Raw genomic sequence first — 27,259 nt, forward strand, 5'->3', positions numbered from 1 at the left:
AAATTGCAATTAATTTTTGACAGGCACCATGGTACCAAAGGAGGAGTTTTTCAAATCATCAAATGGGAGAAGAACAGAATGAGAGAGAGGAGAATGACTCACTGTGTGTGTACGTGTGTGTGTGTGTGTGTGTGTGTGTGTGTGTGTAAGTAAACAAGACCACCCTAGGTGACAAAAACATTTTCAGAAGTTGAAGGCACAGATAGTCTTATTTTGGTTCAGAAAACTTGAAGATTTGACATCCATTGTTGAACCTCTTTTTTAATCTGCATATTTGACAGTGATAAAGGAGGATGTTGGGTAAATGTGGGTTTTGTTTTTGTTTTTGTTTTTTTTTTATTTTGGGTTTTTTTTTGTATGTGCCAGTCCTGGGTAATATCCCTGAGCTGCTTTGGCTCAAGGTTAGCACTCTACCACTTTGAGCCATGGTGCCACTTAGAGATTAGAGTCTCACAGACTTTCCTGCCCCTCCAGGCTTCAAACCTCCATCCTCAGATCTCAGCCTCCTGATGAGGTAGGATTACAGGTGTGAGCCACCAGCCAACAACCTGGGCTGTTGGGTAACTATCTTAAATGACTGCTTGGCAATGAAGTTTATTATTATTTTTAAGAAAGCTCTTGTTATGGCATTCGGAGTTGTTCATACTCCATTGGACAAAAAGATTCTTCATTGTTTTCTCAAGTAGGTCTTCTCCTGTGTGTTTTATTTCAAGGCCCCTGTGGAGGCTTCTGCCCACAGCACACTTACAAGACCTCTTGGAGGGCCACCTGTGAACACTCTGTCCCCTTCTGCTGAGCCGGAGTGTGTCCCTACATGCCGAATCCACTAGATGGCAATAGTGTTCACATTTTTCCTTCCTCCCCGCCCCCCTCCCCCGCCCTTTTTATTTTTAAAAGAAGTTAATTCTGTGACTGTCAGTGCATTCTTTTCTTTTTCCTAAGACAACAGTAAAGATTTTTCCTTTCTTGAGATATTTCTTCATATGATTAACAATGATTAATTTGGTATCTCTGGGAAGACTAAAACTGACAGGAAATGACCTGCCTATTTTTCTTTACATTTGTGTCTTGTAAGTTGATCCCCTCAATCCTCGCACGTATATTTTCTGTCTTCTGCTGCTCGATTCCACTCAAGAAGCTGCACTGGCCAACCCCCTCGAAACGTACCTTTCAATATCTAAAATAAAATGCAAAACCCAGCTCTCCAATTGCATTAGCCACATCCACATTTCATGAACACACAATCCTCTCTGGCCAATGCCCAATCACCCAAAGAAGCCACACAAATGTCACATGTCCACAGAAAGTTTTATTAGACAGCTCTAAATTATAATGATTCAAGGCCCTCAAAATATATCAAGGGTCTGATGGAAGTGAAGTAATAGTTTCCAACTGTTGATGTCTTGACCAGAGAGAACAGCAGGGTTAAGTTAAAATGGACTCTCTCACACTTTTCTGATAGAGTATAATTTGGGAATAATGCAGCATCCTTTTTATTTTTGTTTTCTTTTATTGTAAAGGTGATGTACAGAGTAGTTACAGTTACACAAGTAATGAAAACATTTCTGGTCAAAGAGTGTTACCCGCCTCCCTCGACTTCTCCCACTTTCCCTCCCCCTGGCCCCGACTCCTCTCTACCAAGTTGTAAAGTTCATTTCCAACATAGTGTCTTGTGAGTATCACTGTGGCATTGGTTCACCCTTTGTCCTTTGTCTCACCATTTTGTTATTCCCCTTCCCTTCCCCAAATCAGATAAACATATCTACAAGGCACGGGTACCAAAATCCAAAACAGTGACAGCAGGGGATAAACCAAAGGGAAAAACAAACATGAATGAAAAAAGAAATCACTTCATACAGTATATTAAAAAATAACTTTATATATATATATATATGTTGTTATTGTAAAAATGCTGTACAGAGGGGTTAGTTACATGAGTAAGGAAAAAAAACCCTTTTGTTTCCATATGTTAGAGTTCATTTCGATTAGCATCATCTTCTAGGGTCATATGTGCATAGCTATGGAGCTATTGTGATCATCTTTTGGGACTATCTTAGACATACACTAATTACTAGAAGTGAGGGAAACCATGGAGCCTATGTTTCTTTGGATCTGGCTTACTTCACTTGATATGATTTTTTTCCAAATCTTTCCATTTCCTTACGAATGGGATAATGTCATTCTTTCTGAAGGAAGCATAGAATTCCATTGTGTATATATACCATTGTGTGTATATTCCATTGTGTACATTTATCTACTGAGGGACATCCTTTAAAATACGTGCAGACCCTGAGACAAACCACAAACCCAGGATGTTTAGGAAACATCTTGTTTATTTTTTTTTATTTTTTTGAACTCCATCAGCAAGGTGGTGGCATTCAAATACAAAAACGCAAGATAGTACGGCTGCAAGGAACCTGGAAATTCTTGACCCAGCCTCCCTGGGTGACCCATTAGGACTCAAGTCCATTGAATGCAGCAAGCCCGTGTTCTGGAAACCAAAAACAAATTCTATTTGGGGTGATCTTGGTTGAACTTGTGTGATGAGTTTTCCAGGGTTCATTCCACTGAAGATGAAGGATTAGGAAAGGGTATGTGCCAGTTTACTTTCAGTTCTGCATTTCTCTCTTGTATCACAGTCAGTGTCAAGAATCAAAGGGATTTCAAAGTCACAAGATAAAAACAGTACATCTACCTTGAGTATTAATTTTACTCAAAGATTTGAGAAGGAAAAGTTAAGTCGTTGACTGGTAAGTGATTTAAAGTTATCTTTTCATCTCTAAAAAAATGCAGTCGTGTTATAGAGAAGATAAAACATGAAACTACAAAGAAATATTATGCCTGCAGAGGGCTGTTTGAGATACACTCAGAGCCCTTCAAGGGCCCTCATTCATTCTTCCTGCCTTTAGGGACAGTTTTTGTTGTGGTTTTTTTTTTTTTGGTTTTGTTTTTTGCTTTTTGTTTTTTTTTAACATTTGAGAAATACTTCAATAGGCAATAACAGCACAGGAGTGTAAAGTATTCCAATGACAGGTTTGGAAACTCAGCCATGGTTTGATAAGTTCTATGTGTTCGGAAATTTTATTTCATTAACTCCATAACCAAATTAAAATTTGTTTATAATGAAATAGAAAATAAAGGTGTAGCCCAATACCAATGATCATGATGATGAGGGTGTATTATAAGACTGCCCTAAGAAATTGCTAGGTTTCATATTTAAAATATATTTCTGGAAGTTAAGTTAAAAGAAAACAGAGTAATAACAATTTCCTTTTATAATAAATGAAGGATATAATTGTAAATGGAAAATAGACAAATATATCCAAACTCTGACAAATCATGAAACCAAATTTTGGGGTGTGTGTGTGTATGTTTAACAAGGAACATTAGGACTATATAATGAGCATTAAGATCAATAGCAATTTTTGAAGAGATAGAGAAGTACTCCTCATAAGTTGACCCTAGAGGAAAGTAAAAATTCAGTTGCTATATTGGAAACTTGTCAAACTCCTTGAACACTAAAATAATGCCTTCCTACATGCAGTGTTTATACAGCATTTGAGTGACTTGACAGAAGGGAATGTGACACTATAGAATAGGAAGAAATGAACATCTCCAGTCATCATTTCTTTAAAAATAAAAGTGACAAGTGCTTTGTTTTTTATTTGGCACACTGAGATGCCACCAATACCAAGATAAACTCATGGTGTAATGAAAGGAATGAGATTAGAAATGCCTTTAACTATTAGTTGCTTGAAACAACGATATTACAGAAGAAAGCCTCTCCAAGATGGCTAATACTCCTGAAAAGAAACTATCAATAACTATTATTTAGCCAAAATCCTGCTGTAAACTGAGATAGGAAATGATAGTTAATATCTATCTTAGCTTTATGAAGTGGTGATAATTATTATTAAAAGTAGATCACTTCTTCTTTGATTTCTTATTATGTTAAAAACCATTAAATTTAAATATGGAATATTTAAATATTTTAAGTGTACAATTCGGTGATGTCAAGTAGATTTTTCTTTTTGTGCAATGGATCTCTAGAATGCTTTCATGCTTCAAATGAAACCAGAGCGATTAAACTATGGCCCTCCTCTCTTCCTCTAGTCTTTTAAACCAGCCTTCTACTTTCCATTTCTTGCCTTTGATTTTTGTCTATAAATCTTAAACTAATATAGAAAGTTTTTTCTTTTGATTTGTTTTTTTTTTTTTTTTGGTCGGTCGTGGGGCTTGAACTCTGGGCTCGGGCGCTGTCCCTGCACTCTTCACCTCAAGGCGAGCACTCTACCCTTTGAGCCACAGCACCACTTCCTCTTGCATTTGATTTTATCCATGTAGCATGAGACAAGATTTGCTTCTTGTTTGAGTAATATCCTACTGTAGTATATTACCACTATGGAGTATACCACATTATCCATTCCTCAGTCAGTGACCTCTAGGATTACTTTCACTTCTTGGCTAATGATGGTGCAAGGAATGCAGATATGCAACTATCTCTTAGACACCCTGCTTTTGGTATTTGCTATGTCATACGGTAAGTCTATTTTTAATTTTTGGATGAACATCCATACTGTTTTCCGTAATGGCAACATTATATACACTCCTACCCACAGAACACGGAGTTTCAATTTTTCTACATCCCTGCCAGCATTACAAAATGCTGCTTCAATGGTGGCCATTCTGTGGATAAGGGTCACTCCTATGAGGCTCTGTCAACTCCACCAGACAGGCCTTTTGAAAGAATAGTGCACAGCAAGCAATGCAAGATGGAGGCTGCTTGGATGATTTAAAATATGGGCTAGTAACTGAGTCCATTTGCATTTCACTAATTGAGCTGTGGGAATTAGTCGGACGGTGTTACCTCTGATGCTAATAGATGGAGTCTTCGAGACGGTATGAGATGGAGAATCTTTGTCGATGTGGCAACAGTGTGTACTGTGAGAAGAGCTTGGTTTTCCTGGTCCACCATCAAAGTGTAGGACCACTTCTGATGGTGGCTTTTACATTTGTGAATTAGAGGTAGTAATATCTACCACTCTGTTCGTTGTGAGTGTGAGGATTAAATAAAAGTCTGTGTAAAGAATGTGGTATGTAATATGTTCTCAACAAATGTTAGCTTCTTTTCCCTTAATCCACAAATCCATTTCTCTCACAAGTTAATATAGTGAGAGATCAAGACTTGAATATTTAATACAAGTCAGATATAAAGTTTCAGAAGACATTCCTCAGACACTCTAATTTTAGGACATTTTTTTTATAGTCATCTATATTAGGCGTTCAACTTGAAGCTCCCCTGCCCAAAGAGGAGTCTTCAAATTAAAACAAGATTTCAGTAATGCTTCCTGAATCGTCTCAGTCTTCAGTTTTAACATCAGATGTTAAATCAAAAGTGCTGTGTGAACTATTTTGGAGTCTTAAGCATCTACACCTGGGAATCTACACCAACGAATCAAGGTGGACTAACACAATGATCTTAGCTTGTCACTGGTCCATTCTATCTAAGAACTGCCATCTACTTTCAGCAAAGCTGCCAAAAGATCTCCTAAAACAAGCTAAGTCATACCACATCTCTGATCAAATCCTTGCAATGGCTTCCTGCTAGAATATTCTACTACAGGATACAGGTTTCTCTTGTTTACTGCTATAAAACCAGAGTATAGGACAGTACCAGACAGAGAATAGGCCCTTAATAACTATGTAGTGGGAAAGCACACAAATGAGCGAAGAAGAAACACAAGTAAAAGATTTGAAATAACTTCTATAATATTCCTAGGTTCTGCCCAAATCCTGTCTTACACATTTTTCTAGGTCTTGCTTAACTTCTCACCAAGGTGTCTAATGAAGCCAGGAGACCACTAGTCCTTGATGATGAAAATTCTCACTTCTTCCTGGACACTTGGATCTTAAATCAGTGCATGTTTCTCACTCGAAAGGCTGCTGGACTTGTATACTGTAAACTTTGCTAAACTCCTTCCCTAGAGGAAAGATGTTACTCTAGGTCACCCTCCAAATTGATGTACAAATTTGGGCATCTATGTGGAGAGGTGAGCAAGCCCAAGATATAATTAATACTTCGTACTCCATCTGTACTGCTTCTCCAAGAGATGGAGACCAGCAAGGATGTGTTAAATAATTAAGTCTCAGTAATATCTTGCTCCTTCTAATGCAGATAAAGTTATTTCAAGACTCATCCTGGGGGTTATACTTACTTGTATGGATGTGTAGTTTTGAATTTGATCAATAATGTCTCTCTTTGGATATCATTGCAAGGATAATGTCCTACAAGGAAACAATTTTCCCAAACCAGGTAATCTAGCAATACAATTTTATTAGAATCATTCTGTTCTTGACAATCAAGTTTTCTAAAACTATTTTATCAATTAAAGGTTTTCTCAAGCATATAATACTTAACTAGCTCTCTGTTTGCTTACAAAACTAAACATTTATCTGTCTTCCAACTCTGAGAGAGGAGAGAGAAGGAGAGAGAGAGAGAGAAGGGAACATCTGACAGGCAAAAAGACAGACAGACAGAGAAAAGAAGAGAGACGGAGAGAGACTGAGCACACAAACCCTGAATTGGCTTATGAAATAGATTTAGTAGTCAGAAATTCGAAATAAATTCACACAGATAACATTCAAGTAATTTCACATGTTGTAATTGATAGTAGCAAGTACCATTGAATTCTTGGTGCATGTACTGGAATGATTCAGTGTCTTTTCTTTGGATTTCTTGTCAAATTAGTCTCTATAAAAACAAGTAAGAAAATGGAAAAGGTTTTTTGATATAAAGATCAACAAGTGAAACGGAGAGAAATAGAACTTTGAAAGTACACGTGTCTCCCCTGAGGGTATAGTCAAGAATGCTCATTTTCCTGCATTAGGCCTGGATTGGGGTTGGAATTGAACACCTGTAGCATCTGCACCTAGGGTGGGTGATGTGATTGCAGCTGGCCCACTACCCACACTTGAGCAACAGTGTTTTAAATGGAGCTGACACAGCAGGCCTGGTTCCAACAGGTTGAGACAGAAGTCTTCCACACAGTTCATGTGAAAGTGCTTGTAGAAAGTCCCCAAACCCTTCTTAGCTTATGGTTTGTTTACTAACATAACCAATTGCATTATGAGCCAGAATCATGATTTTATTCCTGTGTTATAAGGCACCCTCCCACCAGCTCACAAGTGTGCATTGGTGGTGCAGAGTCTGGAGTCTTTCCTACTTGTATCGAAGAGCACAGGATGAGTTTTGCCTTAATCCCTTTCCACAATTAGACAAAGAGCAAAGAGAAGAATACACAGAACTGCTGGGTAAATCTCATTGCTCCCAGTGATCAGCTCCCAGTTCCTGGGGACAGGATTTGTGCCTTCCGCCTGGAGCTCTAGGAAGAGCCAGCAAGTGATCAGGCTCTGGGCAGAACTGGAGGAGCTCTCTGCACCAGGAGGCCCCTCCGCCTGGTGCTCAGTTGCCTCCCACCCAGGGCCTAGAAGCACACTGGGCCATTGTGATCATTGCTGGCTCTCCCCAGGCCACATTCTGCCTCAGAAGCACAGCGTTGAACAACAGGGAACCAAAGAAAGGAGTCCATTATGTGAAAGAGCCCCACCTGGTGGAAATAACAAATGAAAAGTTCTTTGCCTTGCTGAAAATTCCGGGCTTGAATAAAATTTATTTAATTTCGAGCTTTCCCCACCATGCTGTCTTGGTATGCCCTGTTGTGCTACATCAAAAGAAACAAAGCAAATTCTTCCTACTGCAGACGTCAGCTGGAGTGAATGTGAAGGAATAGAGAAACAACGAATTCACCCACCTGCAAGGTAGGGAGGACCCACTGACCTTTGCATTTGGCGGCCTGCCCTTAACTTACCTGTTTAAATAACAAAACGTAAATTATGTTTTAGACAAAACTAGTTTAATTCTGACATAATAACTTAAATACTTAGCTGGGGGAAAAAAAAGACTCCTTCTTCAATCAGTAGTTGTTGAGTTCATTAGGACCTGCTTAAATATTGAAGAATATATCCTGTGAACAGGTAAACACTTTGCAAAATCCTGTTAGAATAAAAGGGAAAGAGGAAATTGAGGGATTAAGGGAGGTAGTTGTGGGCCTAAGTAAAATGAAAAGCAGACACCATACCTTAAAAACAATACTGCCTGTTGTTTTGATTTCTTTGCGTTATTAGTTGCATCCTCTAAAACACATCCTGAGGAAATAATGCTTATAGAAAACTCTTTCTAAGCCATTTATTATATCCATTTTTGCTATGCATGTCTATGCTCAGCCAGAGCTGGAGCAGTAAATACAAAAGGAAACATGGCAGGAAAGGAAACATGGCTGGAAAAAGTTCTGTTCTATCCAATGTACTCATTCCTTGCCTCTTCAAACAAGCAATACCAGAATCATCTCTCTGTGTTGTATCCCAATAGCTTTCTTCAGTGGAAAAATAAACAATGATTCTGTAAACTTCCTGGCATTACACAGCCAACCATTCAGAGACAAAGATTTCCAGATCTCATGGGTGGAGATGTAGGTCTCTGTCTGTTCCTTAAGCATATCTCCCAAGTGTTCTGGATTTACTGCAGGGACCTGCATTCATTCAACATTTTGTCTGTTTGGTAATTGGTGCCGTTAGTAGGAAAATGTGAGCATTTGACAGAGACGTGCCATCTCTTTTGAAGCGTTTACTTTATTCAGTTAGGATGCTAATATGTTATAAAAATAACTCTCAAGAATGATTCTGTTGAATTGTTATGAGGAAAAGTTATACCAGTGAGATAACTGATCATCACCTTTATATTGTATTAGATGTTTAAAGTTGCTAAAACAAAATACCATTTCTGGGTAGTTTATAAACAGCAGAATATTTCCCCCTCATGTTTATGGAAGCTGGAAATCTACAATCAAAGCAAAACTAGAATCTGGTGAGACTCTGCTCGCTGGCTTATAAATGGTGCCTTCTTGTATCCTTACACAGTAGACAGCGCAGTGCGTCTCTCAGTACTCTATTTTGGCTTTCATCCAAGCTCTACGTCCATGACCCACTCATTTCCGAAAGGCTGCTAAGTTCATATAGGAATGTGTTCTTGTATTCTAGTTGCCAAGGTGTATGTTTGTTTGTGTGCGTATGTGAGTGTGTATGTCTGTGTGTGTCTGTGTGTGTGTGTCTGTCTGTCTGTCTGTTTCTTGATTCGGCTAATTTTAGCACTGAACCATACAAATGCTTTTTGTCTATCTTTTGTAAAGAGTCTGCATTTATACAGATATGACCTACTAAAGATTATAGTTTGATGCAATTGATTTCTATTGCATAAGATAGCTGATGAGACAAAGATTAAACCTATAATTTTTTTATTTTTTTGTCAGTTGTGGGCTTGAACTCGGGGCCTCTTTGTGCTCAAGGCTAGTGCTCTACCACTTGAGCCACAGCAGAACTTCTTTTGAGTGATGAATTGGAGCTAAGAGTCTCATGGGGACTTTTCTGCTGGGCTGACTTTGAACCTTTATCCTCAGATCTCAGACCCTGAGTATCTATGATTACATGTGCAAGCCACTGGTGCCTGGCTTAAATCTAAAAGTTTGATTCATTAATATCAGGTTTAAACTGTGTTAATTCTCAGGGGAGTATTGTTATTATGAACTATCCTATTCATGGTAATAAACCTGAATATAATCTCATAATAATATACTATACTCTTGGAATGGACAGTACTCAAACAATATTTGAGAAACAAAGCAAAGGGACAAAATTGCGGATTACACAATAGTAAATGATACTGGTACATATGAACTATGTACAAAGGACAAACAACCCAAATCCTGGTCAACAAAATGTTGAAGTACACAGTAGTTCAAGTCAGTCTGTGCTGGTGAACTATTCAGGACAAAGCAATGAAGAGAACACAGGAGCACAAAGTAGCACAAGTGTTGGAGAGGCTCACATGATTCAAAGGAGCCAGCTGAACGCATGGCTGAGGGTACGTTCTATAGAACCAGGGACTCCTCCTAGGGCTACTGTGGGAGCAACAAAACTGCCAACCCAAAAAGGGTTGGGTCTGGAGATGTGACATGCAACAGAAAGCAAGGCTTCAATGATGTCTTGCAAGATTGTCTGATGCGTAGATTCCCTAAAGCACAAGGTTCTTCCCCTGGTTCCTCAGGGGTGAGTTGTAATGGGGGGTACAGTCTTTCCTGAGCATTGCCTACATTGCCTCCTATTGGGTCATGTGAATACATGTACCTCTTGAGATTGGTTGAGTTTTGAAAGTAGGTTTTGGTTGTCCCCTCCCTCTTTTGCTCTCCTGTGACAGGAGGAAGGCTTTTCTGGGTATGCTCCTTCTGTCATGTCCAATCTGTACCTACTTCCTCCTTTTATTGCAGTCCATTCTTGCCCCCCTTTTCTAATATTGTGCGACCCTGTTTGCCTAAAGACCCTTTCACATGCATGAACTTGTTCGTGTCTACAAGCCACCATGTAAATAAGCTTTGGGTTATCCTCCACTCAGAGCCAAGTGTTTCGCCTTGAAAATGGACTGCCACTGACTTTATTTCCAACAGCTACTGTGAGTTTTTGTTGAAAATAATCCACATGAGACATTAATAGTTTATCTGGGCACTGGTGGTTCACATCTGAAATCCCAGTTACTAAGAAGGCTAGGTATTACAATTCAGTTGTTGTTTTTTTCTGCTAAGCAGAAAAGTCTGCAAGACTCCATCTCCCAACAAAAAGCAGGAATGGAAGTACTGCCGCAGTGGTAGAGTACCAGCCTAGCAAGCGCAAGACTCTGAGAGCAAGCCTCAGTACCACCAACAAATGCACGTATATGAATATGGAATGAGGAAACTCCAGGAGAGAGATTGAACAGGAAAGGAAAAGAGAAAATGAAGGTAGAGATGATGCTGATCAAGATGCATTGTACTTACAAATGGACATGTTCAACTGAAACCTCTTTGTACAACTATTTGAAGATATTTTTAAGTACTGTATCTACTGATTGTATGTTATGTCTATAGGATCAGCTGATCTTGACTAAGCAAGTTCTGATATCTAGAGTCAGCTGGTATGATTCTTCTCCATGTGGGTCTCTTATCCCAGCAGCAGATTCGCCTGGACAAGTTAGTGGGACAAGATATTTTAAAAGAGGCAAGAGTGCTGGAGCTTTTAGGCAAGTCATCATAATGACCTACAGGAAACAGGGAGAACAGCGAAAAGCTTCTTTAAGTCTTTGATAACATTAAAATGCAGTTGCTCCATTAGTCAAAGCAAGTCACGTGGTCAGTTCTAGAGTCAGTGTGGAAGGAAGCTAGTAAGGAATGCTGATTACAGATTGAGACCATCAATGCTATTCCTGCAATTCCACGGGAAGGACCCAGCGTCTGGGCACTGGTGGTTCCGGGACAAATGACGGAAATAAGTGAAGCATACACCTTTTACCAAAGGATAACCTAAGAACCAAGACACAGAATTCAGCTTACAAACACTTGCTCACTTGCTCAAAAGTAATTAAAGAAATAAAGACTGTTCACAACCTAGCTGCAGATTTCCATTTCTACCTGCTAAGATTTAAGAATGCCAGGTGGGAAATTCCGGCTAGATATAAAGAAAATCTTGCTGACAGTGAGAGTTGTTAAACACTGAAATGAATTACTGTAGGAAACTGTAATTTTCCTTTCTCTTAAAGTACTTACAATCAGACTAGCTACCTAGTTACCCACACTGTTCTTGGACAGAAGCAGAATGATGAACTAATTGACCTCCAGAGTCCCTCCAGACCTATTATTGTCATGCTGAACTTAGTCCCAGAATGGAAGAAAGCATCTAACAGCCTGCCTTTTATTCCTACCACTTAACACACATTTATTACAGAGCCTTTCAGCACTTGGCACTTGGCTTGGTACTGGGGATATAATCCCCACCTTTAAGACGATCATAGGCTTGGTCAAAAGGTGGAGCCCAGGGCTCCATCTGCATTCCTGTTAATGCATAGGGGTGACAGATGATGCTGTATAAAACAGTGAATGTCTTCAAAGTATAATGGAGACTGTGAAAGGAAAGAGCCCTTCCCTGGGTGCTCCTGCCTAGCTTTTGTGCTGGCCAAAGAAGCCTCATTTGTTCCACTTCCCCTGCAGATGGCTTTGAGACAGACAAAGGTTGCTTAGAGCAGAGCTAGAGGTAGGAGGCTGGAGAGAGAGGTTGCCTCCACATAATTAAGAATCAGTGGGTTTCTAGAAAGCCCAGGTAACAGCAGGGGAGGAGAGAGATGAAAGAGGGAGGCAAGAGGCCCAGAATTGTATCGGGTGATTTGCCCACTTTATGTTTGAGAATTTAGCCACCTAACTTTTAATTTTTTTAATGAAAGGATTTTCTGTCCAGACAAGAGAACAGGTGTAGGTATATCACTCCCTGCTTCTCCATGCTAACTACGATGATAAACCCTGGAAATAATGCCAGAAAAAGTGAAAGAACTTGAGAGTTGGGAAAAAGAAAGGCATACTGACCTGGAACCCCAAGAATGAAGGTTATGTAGATTATATCATAACAATTTGAAATCGAGGCCTCTTATAAAGCCCCACCCTACAGATGGAACTGACCCAGGCTCAGCATTGTTTTACCCCCAAACATAGTAGAAGATGGAGGTCCCACATAAAACGTCAAAGCTGTCCTGGCAGAACCACTGGGGATGGAGTCAGCCCAAACCAAGGGCATCAGGCAAACAAGGCAAGCACTCCTTCCTGTCAGCAAACCCACTTCAATTCAGAGGTGTCAACTATTGAGATTATTGGGCATCAGGAGGGAGACTCTGTCCCAGTCATAATAATTGAGCCCAGAAAGCTTCCAAACAAAGATGATCTCTGGAAAAATATTAATTAATGGATCTACAACTCCCAAAGCCCCTTATGCAAAAATTCTCAACAAAATACCAACAAACCAAATGCTAAGAGTTATATGTTATAACTGGTTATGCTAGATCAGTTATATAAGGCAGTCCAGCATTCAAAAATCAGCTGATATAATTCACCATAGGAACAGACACCAAAGAACAAAAGTACAATATTAATTTACATAGAAAAAAGTATTTCACAAAATCCCAAACTCATTCATGATTAAAAAAAAATAAATCAGTAATTTCGAAATAGTGCACAACTAACTCAGAAATAGACTGAGTAAATAGGGTCAACAGATGTACAAAACCAATTCAGTGGAAGAAGGCTAGTCTTTCCAACAAACAGTGATGTAGTAGTTAGTTATCTTCCTTTTTTTTTCTTTTTTTTTCCAATTCTGGGGCTTGATCTCTGGGCCTGGGTGCTGTCCCTCAGCTCTTCAGCTCAAGACTAGCACTCTACCACGTGAGCCACAGAGCCACTTCTGGTTTTCTGGTGGTTTATTGGAGATAAAAGTCTCACAGTCTTTCCTGCCTGGGCTGGCTTTGAAGTGCTATCTTCAGAGCTCAGCCTCCTGTGTAGCTAGGATTACAGGCATGAGCCACCAGTGCCTGGCCAAAATTTTTTTAAAGACCTAAAAGTCACACTTTCTGTAAAATTCATCTCAAAATTAATTACTGAGAAATTTAAAACATATATCTGTATCACCATTCAATAAAACCAGAATACCTTCAAAATAGAGGTCCAGATATAGTGTGACTCAATAGTCAACTCTTAGCTTTTAGGTTTTTTATTAGCATATATCAATTGTCTATGTGTTTATTGTATACTTTGTATATATGTAATTGTATATATATTGTATATGCACATATGTATACAATTGTATATATAATGGGTTTCATTAGGATATTTTCATATATGCCTCTACTGTACTTTGATCGTAGTTACCCCTTGGTACTTCCATGGGTCTTCCCTTTTCCCTTCTTCTGGTCCCCTTGATCTTTCCAAATAGTCCCTTTCTGCTTTCATGTCTTTTGTGTATATTTCACTAAAACTTTTTGCATGCTGTTTAAAAATGTCAACACCTGGCACCTATTCATTTGCTAAGTTCGCATAAAAAAAAGTAAAGGAAGAAAGTCTGGTTAATAAATTTTTTTTGTGTGACTTCCATAATAGATAGAAACCTATAACCAATCCAAGTCAAACATCTTTACTACCCATCCTATTGTATCTCCCCCATCTTTGGTAATGTAGGGTTAGAAGGAGAAGCAAAAAAGAGGATCTGGGGCTGGGACGGTGGCTCAGTGGTAGAGTGCTTGCCTTGCATGCATGAGGCCCTGGGTTTGATTCCTTAGCACCACATAAGCAGAAAAAGCCAGAACTGACTCTGTGGTTCAAGCAGTAGAGCACTAGCCTTGAGCTGAAGAGCTGAGGGACAGCTCCCAGCCATAAGTTCAGGCCCCATAACCAGCAAAAAAAAAAAGAGGATCTGTGATCCTCCTTAGTATAAAAACCTGGACTGGTCTGTAAAAGAAGCCATGAAGTGAAGAAAGAGCAATAACAGAGCTTGAAAATACACACCCCAGCCTTCTCATCCACTGGTCACTGAAGAAGGCAGTGAAGACTTCCAAGTGCATGCATGGTTGTTGAACCTCATTTCGTTTGAATCTTACAAAGAGCATCGATTCTTAGCCAACCATTACATGACAGCACACGACTTCTATCTTCATCTGTATCAGTGTGTCTCACTTGTAGAAAGACAGGGTTGGATGATAGGATTTTTTTAAATTGTGAACATACTGTACAGAGGAGTTACAATTACATGGGCAAGATAATGAGTACATTTCCTATCAAGCATTTTAGCCTCCTCCTTTGTTTACCCTTCACATCCCTTCCCAGCCTCCCCCTGCCCCTCCACTTAATCCTCCCCCCCCGATTTTTTTTAAGTTACATATCTAGAGTCCTCAAAGCCTTCTATGGCAGTGCCCACTGATACCTTCTATTATCTTAAATTACTTTTATTTCTGAGTTATGAAAGGATCATGTTTCTTAGATACAGATTACCGAAGTCATCTAGGCCATTGTTTGCCCTGCCTTTGCAGCCATTTTCAAATGCAGAAGAGAAAACCCTGTGAGCTGACCCCTTGATGACAAATTCTGTTCCCAATCTCGAGTGAGACGGATGACTTGGGAGGCTCATACATTAAGATTTCCCCCATTAGCTATTTATAGGGAAATCTTTTAAAAATGTATATGCTTAAAAGTTTAAAGTATGCTACTCAAGACGATACAGTGACAAATGGATACGCTGGAGGTTACTTGCCTCTTTGTCGTTGCAGAGTTAAATTTATTGCCAAAGGTAACAGAAAGTAAAGAACGTTGCAAGTTCCCAATCCAAACACTTAAGTAAAAAATTTTGTCCTAGGTATAAAAAAAAAGTAGTGCCCCCAAATCCTAAATGCAGACAATTTTGCCCAGGGAAAACATATAGTCATACAAGAAAATACACTTGTAACTGTGATCCAAGCATAGCAAAGGGGTAACATTTGGAGACACTGGAAGAGTTCTCCCTCAGAGAAGACCCCCTTGGCTATCTGTATTTCGGCAAAGCAACCTTAGAAGTAGCGCAAGGATGAGAAATGTCTGTGGAGATCGCCACCATATTGGAATGCTATCTGTCTTATTACTCAGGTGTTGTTTTGTTTATTCTAACAGATGGCTAAGGTACATAACTTGGTATGCTCATATGGAGAGGAGCATTCTACTCAATCAAAAGACAGACATTAGTTGTCAAATCCTTACTTTATCCTGGATAAGGAGCTGATAGCCCAGGCATATCTGACAGTTAAAAAAAAGCAGAGCAAATATTACATGATTACAGATCAGGAGCTTTAAACTTCTCAGAGTCAGACCACTTTTCTTTAACCCAGGAGAATAGTCTTCTACTGGTCCCTCAGCCAGAAGAGTTAAAACGCACTGCCTTATACCACGATTGATTCTGAGTGACAAGCCTCTTCTTATCCCTGTAACAAAACAAATGCAGGAACAGTTGGGATTATCTCAATTTTTTGTAGATCACATCATTTGAACTTAAAGAACAAAATACTCTAAATGGATACATGCAAAATACTCAAGTATTTTGAAGCTCTAAAATTATTTTTAAATTAATTTTTCATTCCCTTTTCCTTATCTTATGATACTAGGTGTACTTGTGAAGGACAAAGGAAAATGAAGTCTGAAAAATTTTAGAGACACAGCACGTAATGGAACCACCTTTACTTCAACTGTCATTAGGTAAGTGTAACATTCCTGAGCAGCTTTTAATATATACTATACACATCCTATTTCAGCCAGATCCTGTAAGTATTGTCAATCGTCGGAGGAATTTACCACTGAATGATACTACCAAGATAATAATTTAATTTCTCAGCAGTGAAAAAAGTCCCAAAAAGAAGAATAAGGGAAAGAAGAGAAAGGAACAAGAATTACCAGTGGAGAAAGGAGGCAAAAATTTGCATGCATATTTAGCATGGGGACCATAGCTCTAAGAAGATGGCTGTTCATGCTGAATCCCTGTTGAATGAGATTTAGAACATAAAAACAGATCATGGACTGAGAGAAATAAGGTGAACATTGCAATGTCAATTAGCATTAAATGGCAGCCTTGGGCAAGTCCTTGGGATATGTAAGACTTCATTTCATTGCCCATGTAATGGAGACCTTATTCTAGAATTCTTTCTCACATAACAAAAGGGACTCTGCTTTTTTATGTAGGAGGAGTCAAACAATTTAAAACATATTTTAGCCAGGGTGTGTGGTTCGAGTGGTATGAGTATCCTTGTCTAGCAAGTACAATGCCCTGAGTTCAAACCCCACTACCACCAGTAACAACATACACTTTGGAAACTGTAATATCTTGGATCAATATTGTTTCCTTTAGAAATTGGTTGAACGTTTGGTATTTTGTGAAAGCAACTTTTGTAAATTTCTGTCTAATCATTTGGGGGAAAGAATTTTACTTTATTAAAGGTATGAAAAGTAGATAGGAGTCGGGCGCTTGGTGGCTCAGGCCTGTAATCCTAGCTGCCAAGGAGGCTGAGATCTGAGGATCATGGTTCAAAGCCAGCCCGGGCAGGAAATTCCGTGAAACTCTTATCTCCAACTAACCACCAGAAAAAAACAAAACAAAACAAAACAGAAGTGGTGCTGTAGCTCAAATGGTAGAGCACTCACCTTGAGCTAAAGAGCTGAGGGACAGCGCCCAGGCCCAGAGTTGAGGCCCCACAACCAACAAAAAAAAAAAAAAGAAAAGAAAAGTAGACAGGACCTTAAGTGTTTCTGAATACTCCCTATCTCTAAAATTTTTATTTTAGAATGATTAATTCTCCAAATACCCGTCAAGTAGATTAAGTTGTGGAAAGTATCCTAAGCCATTCTATCAGAAACTATAATAGCCTCAAAGAATGTTCTGTCAATGGTAAGTGGATAGAAAACTATAGGGTCCTCCTCATTAGTATTAGTTCTAGAAAATTCCACGTGAGTTACTGCCAGGGCCTTCTTAGACTTATGGCTTCTACTTCCTTGTTATTAGTGACAACGGCATATAAGTGTTAAAATTCGAATACATGGCTGAAAGGAACAATCCGTATAGGTGCTCCTGCTGTGCTTTCAGAAATATGTGGTAGCCGCACACATGCATGATCTGAAGGTCCTTCAGCAGTTTTGTTATTCTTGGTACAGGTTCTGGTTTTCACTGAAGAAGCTATCCATTGTCACTCATGTAGCTCTGGATAAATGAGCTTTAATTTGACCCTCAAGAGTCAGTCTAGCCAAATAATAACAATGAAAATGCATGAGAACAGCAATTTCAACCCAGCTATTTCACAGACAAGCTTATTTTATGCATCAATAGCAAATAAATCAAGAAATTGGATGGACTAGCCGAATGTCTTTCACCGCTCTAAGTAAATCCATCTAGCTAGCGTAACAAGCAGTTCTGAAGATTGGAGTGTAAGCAGAGAAGAAATATTGATTGATTGCTTTATTTAGAGTAGAACTGTAACACCACCTATGCAAGGAATTTAGCATATCTAGCTAGGCAGTACCATCTTGTTGCTACTTAACTGCAAGGCAGATTAGACCCTGGTATGTGGAGACTGGTCCCATAACTTAAAAGCACCTCTAATCTCACAGCAGCTTCTAGGCAAGGCATTAAACTTAGGGTGATGCAGGTGGATGTTGGCTGGTGCCCTGGATTTTCAGAATGTTCAGCAGTGTAGCTGCACATCTGGGAGAATATAAGAATCCGGATGGAGGAGTCAGTGGTTTCCAATCCACCCGGCAGGCATTTAAACAAGACTGTCTCACATGAAAGATTTAAATCCCAAATTCATGCTCCAGTGTGGAGGCATCCCCTAGCCCAGCCTTCTGCTTCCCCATCAGCAATCCATCCCCTGATGGTACTGTTCCCAACATGGTAAGAATACAAAGAATTCTGGGTAGAGGTGACTCATGCTTGTAACCCTGGCTATTCAAGAGACTGAGATCTGAGGATCATGGTTTACAGACAGATCAGGCAGGAAAGGAGAGATGATTATCTCCAATAACTATGAAAAAAAACTGTGAGTGGCAATGAGGCTCAGGTGGTAGAGTGCCAGTCTTGACCAAGCTAAGGGACAGAACCAAGCCCTGACTTTAAGTCCCAGTACCAACACACACATGTGCACGCACGCGCGCGCGCACACACACACACATGAATGTAGAGAGCTCCTATCCCATAATCCTAGAACCAATGATGATGCCATACCAAGACTAAAAGAATATAAAGAGATTAAAAGGATATGGAATACCTGGATATAGCAAAGCAATATACCTACCATGGCAAAAAAAACTGTACTGAAGTTCTTGTTTTTGAATTGACAGTGTTGTAAGAGTCTAGGCATCATTTCCCAAGTGTACACGGTTAATGCAATCACTCTTCAGAAAGGTCTAGAAAAACAGATCTTAAGAGGAAAAATTAAAAATTCATAGGGTTGGTTATCTGATACTGAGAAACTAAATTGTCCTGAGTAATTTAGCAACTCCTGCCAAGGGCGGGTAAGTCCCCAAAGCTTTTACATCTAAATTGATTAAACTAGAATTTATAAATTCCTCTACATAACAAAATGAAACTCCAGTGATTCCTTCAATTCCTTCAATCCCTTCAAGGGGAATGACTTTGACCATGAATAGTCAGCAGAGAAACACAAAGCATCTTTTACACGGAAGATGGCCAGCTGGTCTTACTTCCCAGTTAGACAGTTTTCCCTCAACAGCCATCTTACATTGTAGGAGGCTCAAACGGTTCTTTTAGGAAAAAATGATAAATTGCTACAAATTCTGGACTCTAGAAAGGGTCACCTGAAAATGTGGCTGTTTGAATTTATTTTATTATTGTACAAAACCACATGAGCCTTTTTTAGCAGAAGAAAGTTGTCTGTTCTCACAAATAACTTGATCTAATCGGTTATAATATGATTCCAAAGAATAGACTCATTGGCTGTATTTGATTAAAAGAAAATCAAAAGAAAGCATTTTGGTAGAGTTCTCTTATAATCGAATGAAGGTAGTAGCGGTTTGATAAATTGAAAAGAGGAATTTACATTATTAGCATATTAGAATTCTTTTTCAGAGTCTTGGTTTACAAGTACCTTCACGCAATGCCCTGCAGAAACTTTCCTGTGAAGCTAACTTTTCCTCCGTAGTAACAACGCTACTCCATCACTTCATACATTCTTTTTTCTCCTTTTTTTGTTCCTTTTTGTTTTTCAGTCTTTAAGTGTTGCCATTCTGCAAAGCAGTTTTAGAGTATAATGTATCTTGATCAATACCACTCCTTTTATTGTTCTCCTTCCAACACCACCTCCTCCCCCCAAAACTTTCTTAATTTTATGACTGCACATCCCCCCTTGATCTCACTTCATACTTTCTTTAAACACCGTCATCCCTATGTTGAAGGACTACAGAAACAGGTAACACATTCCACTTGTGATTTGCTCAGCTTCCAGAGAGATCAACAGAAGTGGCAGTTGTTCTGATGAACCTTTCCAGTTGTCTGGGGCGTCTTCTCCTACTACCTCTGCCATGACACATAGCGCTTCTTAGCTGAGTCCCATGTGACTGGAACTGATGCTTCCCTTTTATATCTTCTGTCCTCACCCTGGCCCTCCGGGGTATCCCCAGAGAGGTCTCCCATATGTATTTACTAGTTAGCCTGAACAACGTCGCCACTTGGCATTTGACTAACCGGCTGTATCTAACAATTCATACTTTTGTTTTTCTTTCTCATCCGAAGTTCCAGGAAGCATAACCAATCCTCAACAGCAGTTCTTAAGATTTTTTTTTTAGACAAAAAAAAGAAGCCAAAGGGAAGTTTGAATAGGAGCACAGTACAGTTCCACCCAGCAGTACTGGGAGCAATACAAGGGCAACGCTGTGAGAATATTGAATAGGGAGTAGTTTATCACCTCGTGAAAATAGAAAAAAAAAATGAGCATGATTACTCTCATTTCTTACATACAGTGTGAAAAGAAATTGAATAAATACCCTTGATGCCCAAATCACTGGGCTCGGTACTTGAAATGATTGCGTGAAAGGAGAGCTCTCAGAAAAGGTTTCCCAAAATGGGCCTCCTTCAGCAGCTCGTTTGCTCAAGAAAGCTACGCATTTTCGATACATGAAGTACAAGTAGTTGTAGAATTGCGTGTGAAAAGGGTACTTATACCCATCAAAGCAGGAGACCTGATTTTTATCAGCTGGTTATTTTTCTGAAGAAAATGCAACCCAAACATGGTGGGCTTGCATACATAGTTGCAGGAAACCACTTTTCCCCCCACTTAGTGGAAGGGAAAGAGAATGCTGTTCTCTTAAGCCTTCCTTCTTGCCCATCAGAGAAGAAAGATCTAGAAGGCTCACCGACCCATCTGCCTTGGGTTGAGATGCAGCTAGCACAAGCAGGTGTGTCCTTCTCCTGGCAGCCAGGATGGTCAACCCCAGTAGGCCTCGTTCCCCTGTGGTCATCATGCTTTGATCCTTGGCTATGAGTTGCACCACATAGGAGGATAGACTCTCTCCGCCTGATGTAGATGTTTCTAGTGGTGAATTTCCCACCTTCCTCTTTTTTCTCCAAATGTGTCACAGCTTTATGTTCAAGGCCAAAGAGCATTGTAAAACAGTGACATCTAAAGTGATTTGATAGTTGTCCACATTTTTTACATGTTTTTGTTTTCCATGTCCTGTAAAAACCCAAAAGAGTATTTTTCTTCTTTTTTATTATCATTTTATTATCATTTTAAAGTAGTACCATCCTACAAATCAGTTTAGGAATACAGCACATCTTCGTTGATGTGACCCCTTTCATCTCCCTCATCCCACCCAACCCAGCCCCTCCCCTCAGTTTTAATTTCATAGGTTGTGTGTTGAATATTATGACTGCTTTTTAACTATATTTTGTAAATAAAAAATTTGTGTTGAAGTCTGCTTTGAAATCGGCAGAATTTTTCTAAAATATTAAAGTCAGTAAGTAAATGAATTAAATAAAAAAGTTAATGAGATTGCAAAAACTTACATTTCTTTAAACAGTTCTACCTGCGAAAAACTATATATTCAAGCCTAGACCCTATGAAATTCAAGTCATTCACTGTGCGTTATTAAATAGTTTGATGTACCTACACCAATATCAGTGTTGGTTGCTTTCCATACCTCATTTGAATTATTAGAACATTCTGTTTCTTTACAATCAATGTCCTTGGTTTTAAATAAAATTAAAACAGCACTGAGGTCAGATATTTACCCTTTTGCAGTTTCACTTCTAGCCTAGTTTGTCAAAATTTGAAAACAAATTCACTAATTGGAATAGATATCCCCTACCTTATTTTCTTTCGAATTCATTGGAATCAATCCTGTACATTAAGCACTTTTCCTCATCACTAGGAAACTCTGCTTCTGGGACTGACCTTATAAGTAGTTCCCAGCAGCATCAGGACACTGTGAATAAATTAATGACATATCCAGATAAAATCAAGCTCAATAAAAACATAGTATTTGAATGTGTGTTGTGTAGAATGAATCAATTTCAAAGCACGTTTCAAGACTTTCAGTGCTTGTCCTGAATATGGAAAAACAGAGGCTAGAAAATCTACATCCTAATAAACTTAAAGCGGTGTCTCCTTTAGTGTGTTCTGCACATGCTTTCGGTGTTGGGTGTGAGCATGTATACATGCACACCCCCAAAAAATCATGAGCTCATTATCAAATTAATTAGACAAATATGAAATTTAATAACATAGAAGTTGCTTTCTCTCATACAAACCTCTCGGAATCTTGACTGTGTTACTCTGTTACTCTCATTGGACAAAGACACATGGTAAATAGGATGTTACCCCTTTCCCTCCCCCCCAAAAAAAAACCATGAAATCTATTATCATAGATAAGCTATGGACACTTAGACTTGGAAAAACTAACTTTGGATAGGCTTAACACAGTGCTTATATTCTCAGAGAACCTTTTTCTTAAAAATATGTGTGCAAATAGGTATATTGTTTCATTTGTTCTGCTTGGTAAATGTTAAAAACAATTGAGTACTTCACTGCTTCTTTGATAATAGTGTCTCGGAAAGCGTTTATTTGTATATGTGTGTACATGTATACATAATTTGCTCGATAAATAATTAATTGTGTGTACATGCTTTTAGCTCATTTTAAGTGGCTCCAATTTATGCTTTAAATAAAAGCAAACCCAGTGTAGTTTACATCAGACAGGCATACCCACTTACCTGTAAAGGGAAAATTTTAATTATATTCTTATTATCTGTAAGTGGTTGTATGAAGGAGTTACTGCTTCACAAAGTAGCTTATGAATACAGTGCATCTGATTCGATGCCACCCCTTCATCATTCCCTGCCACCCCTCCCCTCAATTCTCTTAATTTTGTAGGATACACATGGAATTTTACGACAATGTTCTCCTTCCCCTCAACAAGTAACTGGGAGACAATTAGCCATGAGTCTCTTGCATTTCTGGATGCCTCAAGACCAGAAATATAAGCAAGTTTTTGTTGTATTTTTCTAAACACGTCATCTTTTGGAGACATTCACAGAGCCAAACAGGCCTGGAGAAGCGTGGATCCCAGGGCTGACACAGGTTGGCCAGCTTTGGGAGCAGTCTCCTGTGACTCAGTGGTCCTCCTGAAAAACTCAGGCTCTGCAGCCATGGCATGCTGGCCAGGTGGCTCCACGTCATACTTCTACATCGCAAGCTGCTCGAGAAAACTCTGTGAAGGAGAATTTCAGGCTTCCTGCTGGGTCTTGGGCAATCATATCCTTCATCTCTGACCCCTCAGCCTCCTCTCTTCCCCAAGCAGTTAGGAAACTGTGACAGGTAAACTTACTTCCTTGCAAATAGGATAAAATCTCAGCCTCCTCAATAGTTCTTGACGGCTGTAACATTTACACGGAGGTGACATTTTCAGGTAAATATCTTCCCATGTAGCAGGAAAGGTTTGAAGCTGTCGATAGAGGATTGGATCACACACAGTGAAGAAGCCGACAGGAGGCTGAGTCTTGCTGAAATAACCAAATATGTAACACGGGTCCCCAGGGGCTGCCGATGTGAAACACAGCAGAAATGTCAGAAAGAACATGATAGAGGTAGAATTTCAGAACACAGCATTCTGACTTCATGGTCCAGCTGTATACACACTGTGAAGGGGCTTTAAGACAGAATCCCATGACAGGAAGAATGAGTCTCTAGTTAGGATGGCTTGTGTTCTAACTCTGTAGTATGAGTATATTCTAACTCTACCAACTAAAGTACTTGTATAATCTATAGGATAGGTCTTGATTTTTGATGTCCTAGCATGATCAAAATATATGCTGCATGCTTACAATCCTAGAATGGAAGGGAAGATTAGAAATGAGCTTTAGGAGGGGAAAATTTCAGAGCCCCAAATTCTAGAAAAATAAAAATTCTAGAATGTTTCTAAAAAAAAAAAAAAACAAGTCTGAACTGTCTCCATTCAAGTTTAGCAACTACCTGGGGACATACCTACTACCATTTTGTCCATTTTATTCATTTATTCTCTTAAACCAATACCCTAAAGCCCAAATGTTTGCATCACCTTATTATACAATGTGGTGATAAGGCAGTGATAGTTCCATGAAATGCCCCGGTTTTAATTCCCCAGAGCCTGAAGTGTGTTGCAAACATGGTCAAAGGAAGTTAGTACACGTACATTAAGCTCCAATCTTTAAAATGAATTATCTGAGTGAACCTGATGTAAACACATGAAAGCTTCAAAGGAAGCAAAATTGAATGTCTTTCCAGCTAGAGGCAGGAGAGAAGCTTCACCCAGGAAACCAGAGAGATTAGTGACAAGACAAGCGCCACTGTGGATCTGCCTTGTTGCAGGACCTCAGTGTGGAACTCAGAAGAGGCAATGTCACAGAGTTGCCAGCTCCCCATGACAGCCAGAGAGGAAATGGAGAAATTCCACGTGGAACTAGATTTGGCTGACAACTGCTATCAACTTAGAAGTGGAGTCATCACAAGATTCCAGAAGCACCCGCCTTAGGAAACTCTAAGCCAAAGCCAAAAGGAGCTACATGGTACCTAGAGACCTACAGAACTATGAGATCATAAATGCTCAGGGTTTTGAGGCTAAATCCCCAGTTATTTATGACAGAAATAGAAAAGGAATAGAAACACTATGTTCTCCCTGTCACTACTGATGAACAAGAGTGTTTAAGGACTTAAGCAATGATGACCCAGGAAGCAACCTACGGAGATGCTGCTAGTTTTTAATTCAAGTGTCAGCTATTTGCCCATAGACATTAGTCTCGCAAATGAAATAACTTGATGAATAATTGAAACTTTGCTATTTGATTCCTTTTCAATTATTCAATAACTGAAGGAAATAACAATATCATTGCCAGCTTAAACAAATGTTCCCTCCTGAATTTTTTGACTCTTTTACAGTATGACTACAATGTCAAGGCCAGCACAACAAACAGTAGAACTTGCAAGACTTTCTTTGGATTATTCTGTTAGTCATTGAACACAAAGTTACTGGGGGCTTGTGGAGAAGATAGATTAACATTTACACCTTGCCCGGCACAAGGGCTCGCTCCTCTTAAAAGATCTTTCTCATTACTTCTCAGCTAAGGAAGATCACATCCCTTGGAGAATAAAATTCCCGGCTAAGTCTAAACTGAAGATTTTATTTAAATCATGCTTTGTGAAGATGATGCTCTACCTTAGAGCAAACTAAATGAACAAACTCTAAGAATGTTAGGAAAGAGCAGCAAGGGTCTCTCTAGGGTGATGTGGAGTTGTTGAATCATCACATTTACTTGTCTGCTCTCTTGAAGCGAGAAATACTCCCAAGGAGAAAGCTCATTTCAAGGTCAGTTATAGAACTTAACTTTTCATATAACTTCTCTTATAGCTTTTTGTTTGACATTGCACTTGTTTAATATGAATGCACAGTAACAAATTCACCAATTACCTTCCTCCAAATGTATGTATTTTTGAAGAAAAGGATCCTATTTCTGTTCAGTATTATATCATCATCCTCATCATTAACAACCACCACCACCAGGATAGAGAAATATGGTGCTCTCTCCCTAGAGAACACCCACCAGACAAGGACTCCCTGGAGCCTACCGGCCCAAACAAGAGAATGTTCACTCTGACCATAAAGAATGTGATATCTCACTTATAACATATGGACTCCAACAAAGGGATACCAGAGAAGTTTAGAGGAGGATACAAGTTATTTTCCTACCGAGTCAGTTTACTTTTAAAATTGCACCTAGACATCAGAAAAGGGCAAACTCAGAGAGAAGCTTTAAGGCTAAATGTCATGTAATCTTCCCTCCAAGTTGCAAAAAGGACAACATCAAAATCATCTCAAGCAGATAAGAACTTTTCCTATTTGAAAAGGTCTCCCAAAGAAGGGAATTTTACAGTGTCTTATGGCAATTCATACCAATAAAACATTTTCAGAATATTTCTTTTTATACATAAGTCATCTTCTGAAAACCAGAGACTTGATAAATCACTCACTGAGCCTTTAGTCATGTCTACTAATTGTGTGAGATCACACACAGCTTTATTTTGATGTGACCCTGGTGCAACGCACATCTTAAAGATGGAGAGTACCTCTTCAACAATTAGAAGAAGCACCAGATGGAAATAATCATTTCATTACTTATGGGTCCTGGAGGTGTTACACAGAATGCTCACAGACCATACACACACACACACACACACACACACACACACACACACACACACACACACACACACACACACACACACACACACAAGTCAGGGGCACAGGGAACCCTCAGAGCAATACCTTTACTGGATCTAAGTATTTAACAGGTTTCTCACAAGAAGTTTCCATTGGTGACTTTAAAGCAAGCAGGCACAATTTTCAGGTCCCCTGGGTACTGCAAGATGGTTCTGACACATTATCTGCACAGTCCGTCCATGGGGATATGAAGACCAGCGGAGCAGGCTGCATCTGGCCCTCCCATAGGGGAGGGGACATCAAGGAACAGTGTAAGGTGATGTCTGAATGGCCCAAAAAGAGGAATGCAGTGGTGTGGAATGGAGGATGGGACTGGAAACTGCATCTGAACTATTAGCATTTAGGCCTAGGAATGGTAATACAACACGCATAGTTAGGAGGTTGAGTTAGAAGGCCTGCAGTTTGAAGGCAGTCCAAGCAGAAAGTTAGCAAGACCCCTGAGTCAACCAACAGGCTTGGCCTGGTGCTATGTGCCTGTGGCCCCAGCTATATGAGAGGCAAATATAGGATTGTGGTCAGAGATTGACCTCCAGCAAAAGTCTGAGACCCTATCTGAAAAATAACCCAAGCAAAAAGGGCTGGGGGTGGGGGGACGGGCTATGGACTTAGGTGGTAGGGTAACTGCCTAGCAAGTTTGAGGCCCTATGTTTAAACCCCAATATCATCACAAAAATCCATAAGCATTTATATCAGATTTTCATATACAAAATGCACCCATTTGAAATGTAGAATGCAATACTTTCAATACGTTCACAGAGTGGTCAACCATTTCTTACTATCTGTTTAGAGGATTTTCCTCATTCCCCAAAGAAAGCCTTAGCCATTATCTGTCTCTTTCCTGTCTTCCACATTTCAGTCCCTGACAACTATTAATTTCTTTCTGCCACCATAGATTTATTTTAACTCTGTGTGTGTGTGTGTGTGTGTGTGTGTGTGTGTGTGTGTGTAAATCACACAAGATTTCATGACTCACTTTATTAAATACTTTTTTAAAAGATCACCCATGTAATAGCATGTATGAGCAGTGC

At 39.4% G+C, this 27,259-nt stretch overlaps 1 protein-coding gene across 5 annotated transcripts in view; it reads left to right on the plus strand.

Annotated features, from left to right (window-relative positions):
- The window catches only part of Nox3 (NADPH oxidase 3), a 564,487-nt gene that overhangs the window by 450,626 nt on the left and 86,602 nt on the right, over positions 1 to 27,259 (plus strand). For 4 of the 5 annotated variants that reach the window (XM_070010780.1, XM_070010781.1, XM_070010779.1 and 1 more), the window contains one exon: positions 16,085 to 16,175. The gene's annotated coding sequence lies outside the window, so the exon portion shown is untranslated. Of the gene's footprint in view, positions 1 to 7,661; positions 7,819 to 16,084; positions 16,176 to 27,259 lie in introns of those variants that run through there. The other variant, XM_070010783.1, reaches the window with a different exon arrangement.

This window comes from Dipodomys merriami, unplaced genomic scaffold, assembly GCF_024711535.1.
Source record: "Dipodomys merriami isolate MVZ:Mamm:240054 unplaced genomic scaffold, mDipMer1.0.p SCAF_8, whole genome shotgun sequence".
In the NCBI taxonomy this organism is placed as follows: Eukaryota; Metazoa; Chordata; class Mammalia; order Rodentia; family Heteromyidae; genus Dipodomys; species Dipodomys merriami.